We start from the raw sequence: 19,341 nt of genomic DNA on the forward strand, positions 1-19,341 counted from the left end.
GCATTTTGTCCGAGCTACACATTAGATCCTCAATAGCATTTGCTGAACAGGTGAACGAATGAATGCCAGGCACTATCCTAGGTTATGGGCATCTGCCAGTCAAGAAGATGATAGACAGAAATCCCCACTTTTATGGAGATTACATTATAGTGATAGAAAAGAAGGGACCATAAAGTTCCAAGTTATGTCAGACACAGCACTGAGCACATGAGAACTACTCAACAGATAATGTAGTGAAAAGAGAGACTCTAATATAATAATGCATCTAGTTTATATCTCTCCTCCTCCTCAGTCTCATTAAACAACACTGATTATCCTCAAAAAGTTAAAAAGAGAGTCACCATATGATCCAGCAATTCCATTCTTAGGTATATGCCCAAGAGAACTGAAAGCGGAAGCTTGAGCAGATATGTGTATGCCCACACAGTATTTTTTGCAAGAGCCAAAAGGTGGAAACAGCCCTAGCGTCCATCGACGGATGAATGGACAAACAAAATGTGGTCTATGCATACAAATGGAATATTATTCAGCCTTTAAAAGGACAGAAATTCTGACATATGCCACAGCGTGTATAAAGCTTGAAGACATTATGCTAAGTGAAATAAGCTAATCACAAAAGACTAATACAGTATGACTGCACTTAAATGAGGTGTCTGGAGTAGGGAAATTCATAGAGACAGAAAGTAGAATGGTTGGTTGCCGGGGGCTAGGGGGGTGGGAGGAACGGAGGGTAACTATATAATGGGTATAGAGTTTCAGTTTTGCAAGATGAGAAAGCTCTAGAGATCTGTTGCACAACAATGAGAAGGTATTTAACACTACTGGTCTATACACTTAAAAATGGTTATGATGGTAAATTTCATGATAGGTGTATTTGAAATGATGATATGTGGAATTAAAAATTGTTTTAAACACTTGTTGAACACTCGTTTGTGAGAATTGTACAAAGATTAACAAACATGAGCGCTTTGCTGGAGTTTACATTGTAATACAGACCCTTCATGATGTGGCCAGGCGTGTCAAGGCCACACAGACAAGAGAACACAAACATTCAACCCAGATATGGAGAGGCAGCTGGATATTTACATTACCTAACAGAGCAAAGGTGAGTGCATTTGGGGATGGAAGGAGGGCAGGCTGTCCACACAGTATGATTTGCCCGGATGCTGCTCCTGATCCGTTTCTCCAAACTTCATCAACGAACGCTATTGCCCATCATACATTGCAAAATTACAGTTCTTTCTTTCCAATCCTGAAGGATTAGGATCTTCCACAATTCCTCATAAGTAGGCAAATAACCCAGGGAGGGACAAGAATGGGTTTGAGCTAACAGTTTGCTCCCTGTTTTATATTACAGCACTCCAGGACGACAGGCGAAGAAGCAGGGTAGGAAAGGAGATGGGTGGGCAAACAAAGTCAACTTCCCACTTTGACTCCCAAGTGAAGGAGACTGGGGACACAAAAGATATTGATGTGACAAGTCCACATGCAGACAGGTTTACGGGGGCTGTCCTCCCCACAGGTAATCAAGAGCAAAGGAAAAACCCGTTTCCAAACGTTCACACTGCCCAGCCTCCAGAGGTAGTGATCTCCTTCCTAATGCCAGAAGTATTCCAGCGGAGGCTGGCGTGGCGATGGGGATATTTTTTCCAACTCCGTATTCTGTGTCTCTCTTGACAGAGACCGCTGGGTGAACCTCCTTTTCCCCCACCAGGCCAGCCACGCCTCGATCCCTCAGGTGCTTGTGGGGAAGATTCTAGGGAGAGATCTCTTTGCACTTTCCATGAAGAAAGAGTCTGCTGGACAGGATTCTTTAAACCACATCACAAATGCATTTTCATCTCCTTAAAGGAACAAATTGTTTTTAAGGACTTCAGCACATTGTTTATGAGTCAATGGAAACTGCTAATAACAAATGGGTCTTATCTATTCACGAAAGCAAGTCTCTGAGGGTCTCTCTTGGGAACCACTGCGAGCAGTTAGTTTGAGTTATTGTACACATAGACTTCAGCTAATAAAAGGGCATGTTTTAAAACATTCCAGAATTCCAACTTGTCACTAATTCAGATTGGTCTGCCTGCCCCCACCCCCATTAGTCCAAATAGATGAGATTTTGCTGAGGCAGATTTTCAAGTCCTTTGCAAATGGTAAAGCAAAAGAGGGGACTTCTCCCCCTCTCTCTCTCTTAATTTGAGACACATTGTTTGACATCTCACTATTAGGATCAATAGGTGACAATTTCTTCCCACTTGTTATTTACCTTGGTTCCCATTAGCAAGTTGCATTACAACAAGAATCAGTCCTGACTTTCTTGCTTAGTGCCAAACAGCTTTGTTTTTCCATAGACTGACTCTCTTTTGGTTCCATAAAGGTCATTATTAAGCTAATGCCAACTTATTTTTTTTAAAGATTTTATTTATACATTTGACAGAGAGAGAGGGAACAAGCAGGGTGAGCGGCAGGGAGAGGGAGAGGGAGAAGCAGCTCCCCGCTGAGCAAGGAACCCGACCCAACCCGACTTGGGGCTTGATCCCAGGACCCCAGGATCATGACCTGAGCCGAAGGCAGACGCTTAACCGACTGAGCCACCCAGGCGCCCCTAGCTAATGCTAAATTAAATTACCTTTCATTCATTTGTAAATGGAAAGCACAAATGCTCATCAGTGGCATAACTTAGAAGTATCATAGAAGATGCTCTGGCCAATCACTCTCTTCAAAACAATCCTGTGGATTGCAATACTTGTGACATGCTATTTTTGAATAGTGTTTTCCAAAATAACAAGCTATAAACCACATGGTCAAAAAAAAAAAAAAAGCCATAAGCTATTTAATATTTAAGGGACTTGTGGGAAAACAATATTTCAATGTATATTTAGGTTTTCTTAATCAGCTAAAGAGCACTTCAGCTCTAAAGCCTGTAGGAGCCCATCACACCAAGGTTCCAGGCTTACGCAGTAGCTGGAGTTTCCCAGGAAGACATGGAACCAGGTGCAGAAGCTTCAAATAAGTCTTTGGTTTCCTATATACATGTCAGTTGATTGTTGTGTTGGCTTCCTGTATCACAGAAATTGTGACTTGCTGATGGGAAAGCATTTTGAGAGCCACAGGAATAAAAAAGGAACAGAGATGCTCCTCTGGTTCTGGTTCTAGGCAATAGAAAGGGAGTGCGGAGACTGTGGGGATGTGAGCTTCCCTGGCTGGCATCAGGTCAGAAGTGTGACCGACTGACGGTCTGAGGCAGTTTGGTGCTGAGGGGAAGGCCTTGTGGACGGGGCTTTGTAGCCCAGAGACTTTATCATCCCTCACCTCCCAGCATGCACCTGATGAAATAAGCTTTAAAAGCTTACGAGGCAGGCAGCTTTTAACAACAAAGGGATTCCTCGTCCAAGAAGTTTCCGGCCTGAGATGACACATGTAGTACAGAAATGCTCCATTGTTAATCAACCAAATGTATGCATTAACTGAGGGATAGAAAAGCATACGCATTTTAGCGTCAAAGGCAAAGTCAATGAATTTGAGATGCACAATCTTAAAATTAAGACTTCAAAAACAATTTTCAAAGTACAAGTAGCTACAAGCCAACAGAAGAGGGCTAAAGTAAAGGCAGGGTCAATGATACTGTGGCCACTGCAGCAGAATCTTAGGGAGGCACTGTTCTTACTTAAAGGGTTCTTTTTGTTCGGGCAATTGAAATCCGCCACCTCCTCTATGAAGTCCTTCCCATCGCTGACTCTTTCCCTGGCTAAAATATGGGTCACTCTTTGCTTTAGGCCTCACTCTGCCCTGATAGAGTGAGACCATGGAGGAATGAGACCATGATGCTCCACATCGCGCCACCCCTAACAACGGACTGCATTTCTGTTTTCATGCTTGTGTCCTCACTAGCCCTCGAGTACTTTGAGGACAACGTCTTGGTCTTTTGTGTGTCTCCATCACCCTAGCTCAGTACCTGGCACATAGTAGGTGCTCAATACGTTTTTTTCAAATGGATGGTATCCCATAATGCCCTGTGGTAAAGAGAGCACCCACTAAACAAATGTTCCTGTTAGAGTTATGTCGAGCCAATTTAGGGCCCTGCAGAAGAAAGAGAACTGTAAATTCCCAGCTCCTAAATCAAAGGTTGAAAGCTTGCTCCTCCCTAGCCATAGCTCCTTGATATGGCTCCTGATTAATAATCTGTTACATCCTCAAAAGGGGTCATTTTAAGGTAACCCACCAGAGCTCCCATGACCTACTGACCTTGTTATATCACCAAAAAGGAGCTAACTTTGGGTCAAAGGATGGCAGAATACTTTGCTGCGATTCACATATTACCCAGAAAAGTTTGGCTTCCTGGAATTCATAATAAAAATTCCAAATCCCCAGCAATAACTTCCCAACCCCACATTTCTTGCTAACACAGCAGAGTAACACTTGGATTCTATGCCAGGCCTCCTGACCTTTTGCTAATTGCAAAATAAACAGATCTCCAGTTTAGAGGGGCCTTCTCCTTTTATGGGCTCCCTGCAGTGTAGGCACTGCTTGAATGGTATTTATTTCTGCCATATTTGCTTTCCAACACTTGTTCAGAGCAGGAGGCAGGTGTCTGGGAATGGAAAGAATAGGGATTGGAACAAGAGGAAAGAAGCAGGTGCCCTAACGTCCTGAATGAAGTGCCCAATTTATTCCTCAGAAGAGGCTAAGGTCCTAGGAGGATGTGTGCAGATGAAATTTTATTTTAAAAAATTTCAGCAAGTATTTCTGAGCCCCTACTCTCGTGCCTAGCCCTGCCCTCATATAACTCACTGCGAGGTAGGGGAAACAGACATGTTAAAATGTGATAAGCACCATTATGGAAGCACAGACCAAAAGCTGGGAAAGCCCAGAGGATAGATAACGGTGCCCCACTGGCCAGTGCTAGTGATTGGCATAGAAATATGACAGGGAAGGGCGGCAGCAGCATCATGGAGATGTGGCCTCCTCTGTTTTTAATAATAATAATTAATAATAATAATTTCTTGGCATATAGTAAATACATAGTGAATGAACTTTAAAATTTTATGTTTAGCGCTAATCAGACTCCAAGAGACTGACCCATGAAAAACCAGAAAGATAAATACTAATACAGATGTAAGCTAAAGTTCATTCACTATGTATTTACTATTGCCAAGAAATGTTCTCAGTGCTTGGCGTGAATTATCTCATTTAATACTCATCGCAACACAAGGAGAAAAGCACTATCACCAGCTTCATTTTTAAAAAAATAAATAAACAGAGACTCAGAAAGGTTCTGACTTGCCCACACTGGTCAAGTGAAGATTCTTATAAAAGTCTGTCTGATTCTAATGCCCACGTTCTCAACCCCTACACATGTAGTCACTCATTATTTCATAGTGAAAAAGTGAACTGTTGGCTACTGTGTGAGTTCCTTCCCCAAAAAGGAAAATGATGGAAACCGAGTTAAGTCCTGAAGATCATTTGCTAAGTGTCAAAAGCAGAACAAGGAGCTCAAGAAACATCCTCCATGAAAGAATAGTTACGAGTCCTCAAGCTATGCTGGTCTAGTGAATTAGACTCCTTTACCCCCGCCCAATAGCTCCCAGACTTTGAGTGATCAGCCAGGATGCTCTTTCCTGCCGAAAGCCCAATGATTAAGTCAAACTGAGCATTGCTGCTTTTTCTGTCCTTATGTACCCACATCTGGGCCCTGCCCTGAATCTCAGTCAGTGACTAGGGTCTTAGATACTATCCTTGCTCAATTTCTTCCAGCTGCCCCAGCAAGATCCTCCTCTTTCTAAATCCTACTCCCTGCCCTAGGGTTGCTCCACTTGCCCGATTGACCCTCCTTGAACTCCTGATGATCAGAATTGTACCAGAATTACCTATTCCTTTTGGACTACCCAGCTATCCTCACCAAAGTTCATTAACTTATTCATTTAACTGGTGTTTACTGGGTGCTTACCAGGTGCCCAGCACTGTGCTAGGGGCTTGAGGGACAAAAAGGAGGGACGTCTTATGCTACCATGATGCCAATGTCACTCCGGGCTTAGGAGACAGTACAAAAATGACCAAGGTTTATCAGTTAAGGTCTGGGCAGGAAAAAGATGGCACCCTCAAACTGAGTAATCTGGGGGAGAATTTCATAAAGGGGCTACTTACAAAGGTGTGGGTAGAGAGTGGAACCTTCACAAGAGATGGGGTCATACCTGGGAGATAGTAACTGCAGGGCACTGTTACCCACCCAGGGCCAAGGAGAGGGAGCCGTGTGTAGAGTGTGCTTTATAGGACGCTGTGGCCTTCTGTAGAGAGAGACACAGCCACTGCCGGTCCTCAGTCCATCAAGAGAGAGCCTGGAGAATAAACGCTCCAGCTTCACTCTCCTCCCACCCTCCAATCCCCAGCTGGTGCCAAACACAACCAGAAGTCAGGAGGCAAGGGAGTCCATGAATGAAATCCATATGGGTCAGCCTCCTGTCGCACAGAGCAGGGTGAAGAGCGGATCTGGACATCCAGTAACACTATGCAACTGGATTATTTCCTCCCTAGCCCCAGTCTGCTCCGCTTAGGATTCCTTCCACTTCCCCCTCCTCCTTATTCCACCCTGCCAAAGATTCTGCTTCTTGTATGGTTACGCCGAGCCATCCCAGTCTTTATAGTACGCGAGCTTTCCGAAGACCCCATGACGATTTAATGACAAAACCAGATCACAGACCTGAGACCCTGTTTCTGTTTCTTTCTACTTCATTCTCCATAAGACAGTGAAGTACTAACATGATGAGGATGATGCTAATGATGACGATAGCTGTCATTTTTTAAATTCTCGTGATGGGCCGGGAACTAGGCTGTTTTACACAGAATGCCTCCCTAGGTGTCTAATCTCAGGCAGGAAAAAACCCCTGACTTCCAGTAGACAAGTGAGAATAAAGACCAACTTCTTACCTTTACAGATAGCAGAACATTTTTGTGGGTCCCATTGCCATTCTGCCTCTGTCACCCTTGAATTGCTGTGTAGCAGATGCAAAGAGGATGTAGTTAACACATTCTAATTATGGGCTCTAGGAAGAGAGCTGCTTTTATGGAATGCACTCCCGCTGCCACTTTGGCTTCTGGCGCAGAGGCTGCTGAGTACGCTAAATGCTCTCCAAATGCCCAAGGGGCACCCTCAAGGTTTGAACGTGCAAACACAGGAGCTTAATTATGGATGCTGAGAACCAGAATGATTCCGTTTACAGCCTTAAAGTCCTGAAAGGCGATATAAGTGTTTAGGGGAAAACTCAAACTGCACCTAAGGGTCGAGACAGTTGCATCAGTGATTTAACATATCCATCCAGTACAGCTCCCCCAAAAGTTTTGGAATCTGTGAAGGAAGCCAACATCTCTACTTGCCAGCCCTGGAGGGGGAGGGGTGTAGGGTGAAAGGAGGCTGAACAGAAGCCCAGCAGGCATACACACACACACACACCCCCGCGCGTGCACACGCACACACACAGGGCAGCTTACCTTTGTTTGCCAAATATTTACCCAATAGTATGTAATCTACATCAGGTCAGGGATTTTTGTCCACACTCCCACCCACCCATTGCAGTATCTCCAACACCCAGCATGGTGCCTAATGTGTAGTACATGCTCAATAAATAAATGAATGGGGGTGCCTGGCTGGCTCAGTCGGAAGAACATGCGACTCTTGATCTCAGGGTCATGAGTTCAAGCCCCACGTTGGGTGCAAAGATTACTTAAATAGAACTTTAAAAATGAATAAATGAATGAAATGGGGGAAAGTTTTCTCTGCTGCCCAAACAAAGACTCCTTAATAACCCCTAAGGTTATCTCAGTTGAAAATTTCTCTGGGCATCTAGAAGATACTATCCCTCCCATTATCTCATATACCAGAGTATAATGCTTTACCTTTTCCGTAGCATTTTCCCAATCATGGTCAAATAAATCTTTCCCTAGCATTAGTTCAGCCCAAAGCTACTCGAATAAGTCGAAGGAGTATGGTTAGATCCACTTTAAAAATGTAGAGATTTACTCCTGTGCATTTGGGTATCTTAGTGTTGTAGTTGAATCTGAGAGACTCTTAGGAAAGAGATAACAGGCCCAAACCTCACTTGACACACATGCCAAAGTTAATGTTAACTGTTTCTGCACTAGGGAGCTTTTCATCATCCAGCCACTGCCCCAGCTCCAGAGATGTGGGGCAACTGACAAGACAGGTAATGAGCTTTCATTTTCTTTATACAAAGTCAATTAAGGAAGTGGGGGGTCTCCACTTGTTTTGTAGCTTATTCAGATCAGTAACCTCCTTTCTTCCCTGCAGATAGAGTCTTTCCTATGGCTGGAGAGTCAGGGCCAGAAATAGTTTGGCTGCATTTATGCTCTGTGTATTGCTCAGGGGAAGGACATTCCTGTTACACCAAGGATTTGCAAGGTGGTCAATTTGCTGCAAGCAAATCAAATCAGACTGGAAAGCACTCTAACTTTCTAATACATTTTATTTCCAGACCCTTAACTGAGATTCCCCAAGGTGGTCTACTTAGACTAACCAGATTTCAAACATGTATAACCTGCTCGATTTGTAAGTTCCTTGAGGCAACTTACAAATGTCTGTCCTATTCACTGCCAGGTCCTCAGTGTCTACCTCAGTGTCTGGCACATAGTAGGTGACCAATAAAATATTGATGGATAATGGAAAGAGTATTTTTCTAGTTCATCTTCTCACCAATTGACTAGCCCAACATCACAGTAAATATTGTAGGCATCTCCCTAAAGGAAGACCAATGGTGAGGCTGATGACAAGCAACAACTTCTATTCTTTTTTCGAATCTGAGGCCATCATTTGTTCGGATCGTGTGGTCATTCATTCATGGATTCAAATGTTTATTGGAACACCTACCATGTGCCAAGTAGAGGCGATGCATATGTGAACAAACTGTGTTCCCTGATGTCAAGGAGTTCAGTCTCCCCAGGGAAGAGATAATGAAATAACTGCAGTACTATCTAATAAGTACCATGAGAGGGGGCGGGCCCTGAGAGCCACAGGAGCACAAAGGAGGGACATCTGATTTAGACTGGGAGGTCAGGAAAGGCTTCCCAGAAGAGGCAAGGGTTAAATCGAGTTTTGTAAGGCAAGTGGGAGTTAGCCAGATGAAAAGGGGAGAGAAAGGCATTCCAGGCACGTTTTAGGCACAGACCAGTGAAACGGGCATGAGGCTTCCAGGGAGCTATAGGAGCCCTGGAAATGCCTCATGACGTTTTACATGCTGGCTAATTCTTTGTGGTGAGAGGCTGTCTTGTGCATTGCAGATTGTTTAGCAAATGGTATCCCTGGATTCCACCCACTCAATACTACTAGCACCTCACTCCCCCGGGCTGTGACAACCAAAAATGTCTCCGGACATTGTCAGACATTCTCTGGGGTGCAAAGTCACCCCCGGCTGAGAAACAGTGCCAAAGGTATGTGTGAGGAAGTGATAGGAGATGAGGCTGGAAAGCCAGGCAGGGGTCCAGGTCATGAAAGTCATGGGCGCTGTGATAAGAAGTTTGGACTTTATCCTGGAGATCACAAGAAGCCCTTGAAAGATTTTGAGCAAGAGGATAATCTGCTCAAATATGTGTTAAGACTATCACTCCGGCAGCAGTGTCGAGTGTAAATCTGAAGGGGATATGTGGCAGGGTGATGAGTTAGGAGACGAGCAATCATCCAGAACAGAAGTGATGAGAGCCAGTGTTACAGCGATGGTGGTGAGAATGGAGGCAGGAAGGAAGATTTGAGAGATACTAAGGGTCAAATTCTTAGTATTTAGTGATTTAGGGGACAGGGGGAGGTGAGGGAAAAGATGTGACTCCCAAGTTTCTAGTTTTAATAATAGGATAAATTGTGCGGCCATTCACAGACAAAGGGAACAGAGAAAGAAAATCAGGTTTGGGGAGGAGCATACCTTTCATTATTGGCATGTTGACTTTGAGTTACTATGGGACATTCAAGTGAAACTGTTCAGGAGGGAATTTGTTATACTGGTGGTCATTAAGCAGGGAGTCACGGGATCCACTGGGGTAGATGGGTCCTGAAAAGGAGCTATGTGACAGCCTGTCACCTATAGAACATTTGCTACTAAATGGCTTCAGAGCCTTCTCTCACCTTCACTCATTTAATAAACACTCACTAGGGGCCAGACCCTAGCCTGCATGTGAGGGACACAAAGCAAAGTAAGATGGAGCTCCCGCTGTCCACATCCTCACAGTCCATCCAGGGAGACAGATGAGGCCACGAGCAATGGGAAGTGCTGGGGAGGAGGCATGCCGAGCGCCTGGAGTGTAAGAGAGGGGGCCCTCTACCGGAGTGAGTGGAGGGGGAAAGGCAGAGAGGGTGTATTGGAGGAGGGGACAAGATGGAGAGGTGGAGAATGCCGTGGTCCTGAGAATGCCCCTTGCCGGCCTCCCACTACATCAGGGTTTCTCAACCTCAGCATCATCGAAATTGGAGACTGGATCATTCTATGTTGGGAGGGCTGTCCTGTGCACTGTAGGATGTTGAAGAGCAGCCCTGGCCTCTACTCACTAGGTATCAGGAGCAGCCCCCACCTTACTGGTGACAATCAAAGCTATCTCCATATGTTGCCTCCTGTCCCCTGCTGGGACAAAATCTGCCCAGTCGAGAGAGAACCCCTGAACTTCACAGAACATAATCTGATCAAGGGCCCGAGGTGCTATGTTCATCACGGAGTGTGCATGAGGTGGCACGTCCCCCCTGGCTGCTGCTAGCCGGGGGACTCCGCATGATGGACCCGAAGGCAGGCCTGCCGCGGGAACATGTAGGACTCCACTGACAGCAGACTCCAGCTCAAGGACTCGGCGAAGGGCTTCCTGAACCTTTCCTTGACTGCATGGCCATCTAGGATGTTCCTACCCAACCTTTTTTCCTCTCTTTGCCTCTCAGTCTGACGGCTCTCTCAGCCTCCTCCAGCAACCTCCCCAGTGTCTCTCCTACTGATATCACCTCTAGTGAAATCCTTGCACATTTAATCCCATCTTGGCTTCTACTTCTCAGAGGACCCAAACTAACAGAAGTCAGACTCTGAAATCAGAACTATCTGGGTTTGGGGCGCCTGGGCGGCTCAGTCAGTTAAACATCTGACTTCAGCTCAGGTCATGATCTCAGGGTCCTGGGATTGAGCCCCACGTCGGGCTCCCTACTCAGCGGGGAGTCTGCTTCTCCCTCTCTCTCGGGCCCCCCTCCCCCACTGCTTGTGCATGCTCTCTCTCAAATGAATAAAAAATAAATCTAAAAAAGAAAACCCACATACCACAACCAGAAAATAAATGATTGAGGGAACCAATCACAGGGGAAAATTGAAGGAGGAAAACACTAAAACATAAAATATATTTGGCGTACATAAAAAAGCACCACTCAGTCTTTGTGTAGTTGCTAGAAATGGGCTACAAACTTGGTTCTAAATTTCCTAATGAGGGACGCCTGGGTGGCTCAGTTGGTTAGGCAACTGCCTTCAGTTCAAATCATGATCCCAGGCTCCTGGGATCGAGTCCCGCATCGGGCTCCTTGCTCTGCGGGAAGTCTGCTTCTCCTTCCCCCTCAGCCCCTCCCTCTCCCCCGCTCCTGCTCACTATCTCTCTCTCTCTCAAATGTATTAATAAAATCTTTAAAAAGAGAGAGAGAGAAATATCTGGGTTCAAATTCTGGCTCCTCTTACAAGCTGTGTAGCTTTGAGCAAGTTACCATACTTCTCTAAGTCTCACTGACTTGAACATAAAGTGGAGGTAACAGAAGCCACCTCAGAAGGTTTCTATGAGGATTAAATGATCTACTGCCTCTAACACAGTTAGCACAGTGCTGGATACCACAAAGAGTAAGTGCTGCCTCTGAGCAAAGGATGGCTATGTGGAGAAAGGGGCATTCTGGGCATACTGCACCACATGACGCACAGGCATGATGGCGGCAAGTGGCACGGAAAGGCTGGGAGTGATGGGAAACGTGGTGGGCATTTCAGTATGGCTGCCACACAAAGTGTAAAGCAGGAAGTGACCAGAGGTGATGCAAGAAGGAGGCAGCTCTCGACAGAACAATTTCAATCCCTTCCACCTTTTGCATTCAAATTAAATTCTCCAAGCCTTTCATTGTCTCCTCTGAGACTTCTTCAAGTTCACTACATCTGCCTTTAAGCTAAAATCCCAAATCTTCACACAAACTCCATCAAAATTCATCATTCAAAGGGTCTGGCTAGTTGGGAGAGACTAAAGGGTTTGCTGCCTCCCAGTCCCTCTGCTCAGTATTCCAATTTACGCAGCCCTGAATGGGGATTACTTGGAGGGAAAAGATCTAATCGCTACTTGGCCCTTGCCCTGAAAACTCTTTCATTCAATCCAAAAACATTAACAGGGACCATTTCCCTCCCCACCAAGGAAAGTTAATCATTCTCCCAACCTCCTCTGCTCAACTCTCCCCTCCCCCACATGCAGACCCACGGGAGCTTACACACACACATGCACACGCACGCATACGCGTGTGCACACACACACACACAGGAATAATCCAGACATGTCCATGAGCATGAGGACTGAAAAACCAGCAATAACGTGGCCAGTGTGTGGATGTTCTGCTAGCTAAAGACTTGAATTCATATTCCAGCCCCAACATTGAGCAGCTGTGCGATCTACCACAAGCCAGTCTCTGAGCCTCAATTTTCAATAAATCATAACCTGGACGGAAAAGCACTTTGAAAAATACAACGTACAGGACAAGTCATTATTATTCAACTTGTGTCAGGTTAGGGGTCCAAAACTATCTCTCCGATGCCCTTCAGTATGTTCAGTGCCTTTCTGGACATCCTTGCCCAGGTAACAGACGTGAAGCCATCCAACCGGTCTTATGAGTAGGCAGAGAAACAGTTGTCCAAAGCTTCTCTGAGGGAGAAAAGTGTAAGCAAAATAGGACTGGTGATGCCAAGCTCTGCGGTGGGTTCCTCACTCAGTCATCTTTGCGAAACTGGAATTTCTCTCCCTCTTCCCTAAACCCACTCCTGAAGCTTAGCTCATCCATTCTCACTTCCTCTACCTTACTTGACTTAGGTATTCATCCCTTAAATCACTCTCTGTATTTCTGTCTACTCTCTTTCACCCCTGCTATGAATGCAAGCTCCATGAGAACAGTTTTTTGTGCTGGGTTTGGGTTTGGGTTTTTTGCTATTTTAGATTCATTGATAGATCCCCAGGACTGTGCCCCATGTCTGGGACATAGCACACACCCAATAAATCTCTGAATGAATGGATGGATGAATAAAGCCCCGCTTCCTAGCTGGGTTCCCAACCTCCCATTTCTCCAGTCCTGTATGCACCTCCCTCTCAGGCTTGACCTGAATGGTGGTGAAGAGTAAGAGGATGGTACTTGGAAGAGGCGGTAAAGGAGCATGAGCTCCACCCTCAGGAGTGGACGAGTAGTAGTGAGGGGGCTTTTAAACCTCTAGAACTATCTGAAAAGTGTATTTGGAATTATAAACACAGGTAAGACTTTCCCAAAGTGTCTTCTGTGGAAAATTAATCCTACAAATGCTCCTCAACAAGAGGGTTCCATGATCAAGAAAGTTTGAGAAACACTGCATGATTAATTCTACGCTCAGGGCACTGACAGATTCATGGTGTGTATTAGCATATTAAAGACTCTCAGATGTCAGATAGCAAGAAAACAAGCTTAATTATAGAACCCTTTTATCACATAATACCTGCAGAAATATTTTAGGAAATAATCATAAGAAAGTTATCAGATTTCTAGAAGCCTTAAGTCACTTTTCCAGATTTGTTTTTTGTCTTCTGCCTGTTTCCATTTAGTTATCACCAGGAAAACCCTTAAAGCAAACAAAAACAAAAACAAAACCCTTAAAGCAAAATGGAGCTTTCTTTTCTTTTTTTTTTTAAAGTAATCTCTACACCCAACATGGGGCTCAAACTCACAACCCCCTGAGATCAAGAGTCGCATGCTCTACTGACTGAGCCAGCCAGGCACCTCCAAAATGGAGCTTTAAAGGGAAAGGAGCCTGAGTGTCCAACAGGAGCTACCAAAATTAGGGTTGGGAGAAGGGCTGACGAGACCAGCCTAGACAGAGAGAAACTCAAGTAGAAAAATCAGCTGGTAGGATCTGTGAAAAAAGAAAAAGCAAGCTTTTTATGAATCACTCTCTCAATGACCATAATCAGTCTTTCTCTTCCCACACTCCACTGAAATTGCACTTACCAATGGACTCCTTACTGCAAAACCCAATGGGCACTTTGCTGTCATTAGCTCTCAGATGTATGTGACACAGTCAACCTTCCCTTGTTCTTGAAACATTCTGTTCGTTTGGCTTCTATAATGCCATATCCTCCTGGTTTTTGTCCTACTCTATGGCTCCTCGTATCTGTCAGTCCTTAAACAGTGGGGTACACAGCTATGTCTTAGGCCTGCTTCTCTTCTCAATTGGCGCATCATCCTGAGCATTCCCACATACCCCCATAGCTTCAAACATCATGTATAAGCTGATAACTCCCCAAATGTGTATTTCTGTTTTGTTTTGTTTTTGTTTTTGTTTTAAGTAAGCTCTATGCCCAACATGGGGCTTGAACTCACAACTCTGAGATTAAGAGTTGCATGCTCTACCAACTGAGCCAGCCAGGGCCCCCCAAATATGTATTTCTAGTGTGGTCTGTCCTTTTGGTTTTTGGACCTTAATATCCAGCTTCTTCCTCAACTTTTAAACTTGAACTTAACTCAACATGCCCAAGTCTGAATTTGTCCTTTTGTCACGATCTCAGAGAAAGCATCACCCAGCTGCCCAAGGGAGATCCTGAGTCAGCCTCAACTCCTACTCTCCGACATTCAGTCAACCAGCAAGTCCTGTCAGTGAATTCTCCTAAACATTTCTGAAATCCATCCACTTCTCTTCATCCCCATTGTTACTGCCATTCTCACTCCAGGCACCCAAGTTCAGACCAACTCCTTACAGAACTCACTGCTTCTGATCGAGTCACTCCTCCCTAATCCATTCGGTCACATGGCAACAAGAATGCAATCAATGTCTTCCAACACAGATCTGATCTTATCACCTCTGTTTAAAACACTTCAAAGGGACCTGAATCAAAAATTAAAACTCTTTCGCATGGTTTCCAAGGCCCTTCGTGATCAGATCTTGCTTTCACTTACAGTGTAATATTAGGTCAGACCGAGGAGCAAGACTGGCTGGGTTCAAATCTCAGCTTTACCACTTTTGGTAGCTATGTAACTGAGCACATGAACCTCCCTGAGTCTTACTTTTCCCATCTGTAAAATGAGATAATTACGGTTCCATCCCTTCTAGGGTTGTTTTTGAATATTTTGTCAATACATACATCGTACTGAAAACGTGCCCTCTAAATGTCAGCTTTGAGTCGTAATAAGATCTCTCTAACCGTATCTCTTGCCATACCTTCCCCCTCTCTCTATCCTCTGGCCATAGCATGTCTTTTAGTTTCTAGAGCATGACACATTCTGTTTTCTTTTTTTAAGTGTACACTTCAGTGGCCTCTTGTACGTTCACAGAATTGTGCATTTATCGCCACAATTTCCGAACATTTTCATTACTCCAAAGAGAAACTCCACGCCCCTTATCCATTGCCCTCCCAACCCCCTCCCCAGCTGTCCCAGCTCTAGGCAACCACTCATCAATCTACTTTCTGTCTCCATGGCTTTCCCTATCCTGGACTTTTCCTAGACATGGAATCATACATTTGTTCTTTCGTGGCAGGCTTGTTTTACTGAGCATCCTGTCTTTGAGGTTCCTCCATGTGGTGGCAGGTATCAGTACTTCATTCCTTGTTACAGCCACACCACGGCCTCTCCTAGTGCCTGACCTTTGTGCGCAGTAAGCCTCTGACCAGAACCCGTGGCTTCTCTCCCACCCCGGCTCACATGGGCGACTCCCACCCAAACTTCGGCTCTCCCCGGTCTAGATGGAATGACAAGAAGCGGTAGATGACAGCCTCCTCCCATCCCCCCTCCCTCTCCGGTCTGGATCAGGTAAGCCTCCTGGATGCTTCCCCGTTTGCTGGTCTTTTTGTCTGTCTCTCTTCCAGACTGCCAGCCGAACAACGAGGGTGGCACACAGTAGGCCCTCGATTGCTTTGTTGAATGAATGAAATGGGAACCCGGGGGGCGGGGGGGACGGCCCAGAACAGAAAGGTGGAGGCTCCGTTGTTAGCAGAACAAGGGGAGGCTTGTTAATATGCCACCAGACTAAACGTCCTAACACTGCTTTCTTCAAGGCTGATGTCCTCCAGCAAGACACCTGGCCTCAGTTTTTCCTCCACAAAATGAAGCGTTCGCCTGAATAATCGCTACAGTCCCTTTTAGCTCTGACACTGATTGCTTACAAGTATATGTTTAATTAGTCCTATAATTATTAAGGAGAGCCAGAAGGATGCCAAATGCATTAAAAATACATTCCTCTTTCAAATGAATGCAAAATGGCACTGTACAAATTGTACGTTTTTTCTCTTATAGCATTAGTAATGTAGCATTTACTGGGGTCAAATAAACAAAAAATTAAAATGATGTCTTACATTAGAATGGTTAAGGGATACAACCTCCATCAACTAGAAGCTTCTGAATCCTCTTTTAATCAGTTCTATCTTGACACTTGATTGAAATATTAGTAGTAAGTGCCTCTGCATTTATCAGCATTTAAAGACCTGAATTAATTTCCCAATCCTGGCCCGGCTTTGTAAGATGGAACGGAAAGTAGGAGGCACCCCTCTCTCTCAGAGAAGCACTTCCCAGTTCCACCAGCCCGGCCCAAGCTATTTTGAATGGGCTTGCCATTAATGAACACCACTGCGGCTCCTTCCAGGTCTGGACTGCTCTCCATTAGAGCAACTGGAGCCAAAGGTAGACAAAAGCAACAACAATGAAAAAGATTTAGAATCACGGCATAGTCTCTAAGTGTGTACCATACTCAATAATAATAACTCCCATGTATCGAACAGGGTATTGTCCCTTTATCTACATATCACGTTCATAACAATCCTATGGGATCAGTATTATCATTTTATTATTATTATTATCCTCATCTTACAAATGAGGAAACTGAGCCAGACAGGTTGAGCAACTACCCAAAGTCATGTATCTAGTAAGTGGTAGAGCCAGGGTTGTTTTTTTTTTTTAAGATTTTACTTATTTATTTGACAGAAAGAGAGAGAGAGGGTGCACGAATGCACAAGCAGGGGGAGCAGAGGGAGAGGGAGAAGCAGACTCCCCGCTGAGCAGGGAGCCTGCTGCCAGGCTCGATCCCAGGACCCTAGGATCATGACCTGAGCCCAAGGCAGACGCTTAACTGACTGAGCCACCCAGGCGCCCCAGAGCCAGGATTTAAAACCAGGCCTCTCTGAACACAGAGGCACAGCCTATGATGTTACAGGACATGTGCCTCCCATCATTTAGTAATTATCCATTTACAAATCCTTCTCTCCCACTGTGCTATGAGCTCCCTCTAGGTTTGTACCACCAGCACACAGCTTGGCACACGGGTTCATTCATTGCTTCAGGACAGATCTATTGAGCGTGTACTGTAAGCTGAACACTGGCTAAGGGCACTTAGACATACGGCAGTGAACAAGGCAGTAAGATCCCTGGCCTAGTGGAGCTTCCATTCAGGTGGAGACAGACCAGTAAACAAATAAGATTTTCGAGAAGAAAATGTGATTAAGAGTAGCTTGGGGTGGGGGTGGGCAATGTTTCGGGAGGCTAAGGTGGTCAGGGAAGGCCTCTCTAAGCAGGTGACAGTTCATTGGAGCTGAGACCTAACTTGAGAGAAAGAGCCAGCCATGAGAAGAGCCAGAAGAGGCGTGCTCCCAGCAGAGGGCCAAGAATGTACAAAGGCCAGGAGTTGGGAAAGAGTTTGGCACATTTGAGGAGGGAAAGAGGGCTAGTGTGGGTGAAGAGCAGGGAGCAGAGGGGTGGGTGGATAGATGTCGGATCTTACCGGGATTGTAGGCATTAGGCACCTCCTATTGTCCCTACACTTAGGATTGGGACTGCTGCCCCCTACTGATTCCTAACAGGAGCCAGGGTGGAAGAAACAAGTTTTTGATGGGGGATATTCAGAGGCAGGATCTCTGGGCTGGGGAAGGAAAGTATGGGCCTTCCCCATCCCGACTTACTCTTTTCCCTGGGGATACCTTTCTTTGTCCCCTACTCCCATTTTGTACCTTTCCTCCTCCTCCTCGTCCTCGTCCTCGTCCTCCTCCACACACATCTCTAAAACAATTCAAGGGTGCCAGCCATCTCCTTCCACTCCTCCTGCGACTGTAAGCCAGCCAGTCTGTGCCTTGAGCCTCTCATGTGAAAACCCTTGAGGCAGATAAGAGGAGGGAATGACGGTGACGGGGGCAGCAGACACGTCCCAGCTTGAGGTCAAAGCTCAAAGACTCCTTCGGCCTGACCCCTGGAGGGAGTCAGGCAATTTTGGGCGTGGCCTCAAACCGTGGTGCAGAGAGCTGAACTTCCTCACCGCTGTGGCGAGCAGGAAGGAAAGCAAGACCCAGAGAAAGCAAACACCAGGGAACAAGAACCAGAAGCCCGGCGCCCGCACCGACAGCAGGCGGGCTGCTGGAGGGCTCACACACACAATCTGCACAGTGGCCCCCCGCACGGCCGAATCCCGGGGCTCCCGCAAGCCCGCTCCCACACTCCTTGCTCCCTACTGCCCCGCTGTGGAGAAACGCTTCGGGCAAAGCGCTGAAGTGCAAGAGAAAAACGTTCATTGCCACCCTCGGCTTTCTTGGCTTTGGGGTCCCGGCAGTCCCCACTTTCCGTTCCCTCCCTGTCTCTAGCTCAGAGAAAAGGGCTTTTGACAGACGTCCAACAGCCTTTACCTCTCACCGTTAACATTTAAGGCCAATAAACTAAACTAAACATTGAGCTTAACAGTTTAGAAAAAGAGCAAAAAAATTGCACAGGAAAATAGGAGGAAGGAAATAATAAAGATAAAAGCAGAAATAAATAAATTAGAGGATGTAAAAACAGTGGAATTAATAAATACATTCAAGAGCTGGTAGCTTGAGAGGGCTAATAAAGTAGCTAAGCCTCTGGCAAACCTATGTGAGAAAAACACACATAAAATTAGAAATGAGAAAGGGGGTATAACAGCCAGTATAAACAATATTTTTAATTGTAAGGAAATTCTATGCACAATTGTATGCTAATAGGTTTTTAAAATATAATGCAATGGATGCCTTTTTTCCGGCAAAAATATAAAATATTAAAATTCATACTCCAAGTAGAAAATCTGAATAAATTAATAACTGAGGAGTAAATTGTGAAACTGTCACACCAGGTCCCTTAAC

The 19,341-nt window shown here is 45.4% G+C and overlaps 1 long non-coding RNA gene across 2 annotated transcripts in view; it reads right to left on the bottom strand.

Annotated features, from left to right (window-relative positions):
- Nucleotides 1-18,316, bottom strand: part of LOC118013152 — a 33,069-nt gene extending 14,753 nt beyond the window's left edge. The window contains exon 1 of one of the 2 annotated variants that reach the window (XR_004679935.1): nucleotides 18,205-18,316. This is a non-coding gene — a long non-coding RNA (uncharacterized LOC118013152). Of the gene's footprint in view, nucleotides 1-6,918; nucleotides 6,985-18,204 lie in introns of those variants that run through there. The other variant, XR_004679937.1, reaches the window with a different exon arrangement.
- Nucleotides 18,317-19,341: the final 1,025 nt, after the last annotated feature.

This window comes from Mirounga leonina, unplaced genomic scaffold, assembly GCF_011800145.1.
Source record: "Mirounga leonina isolate KUSES-001 unplaced genomic scaffold, KU_Mleo_1.0 Mir_101664, whole genome shotgun sequence".
NCBI classification, from domain to species: domain Eukaryota; kingdom Metazoa; phylum Chordata; class Mammalia; order Carnivora; family Phocidae; genus Mirounga; species Mirounga leonina.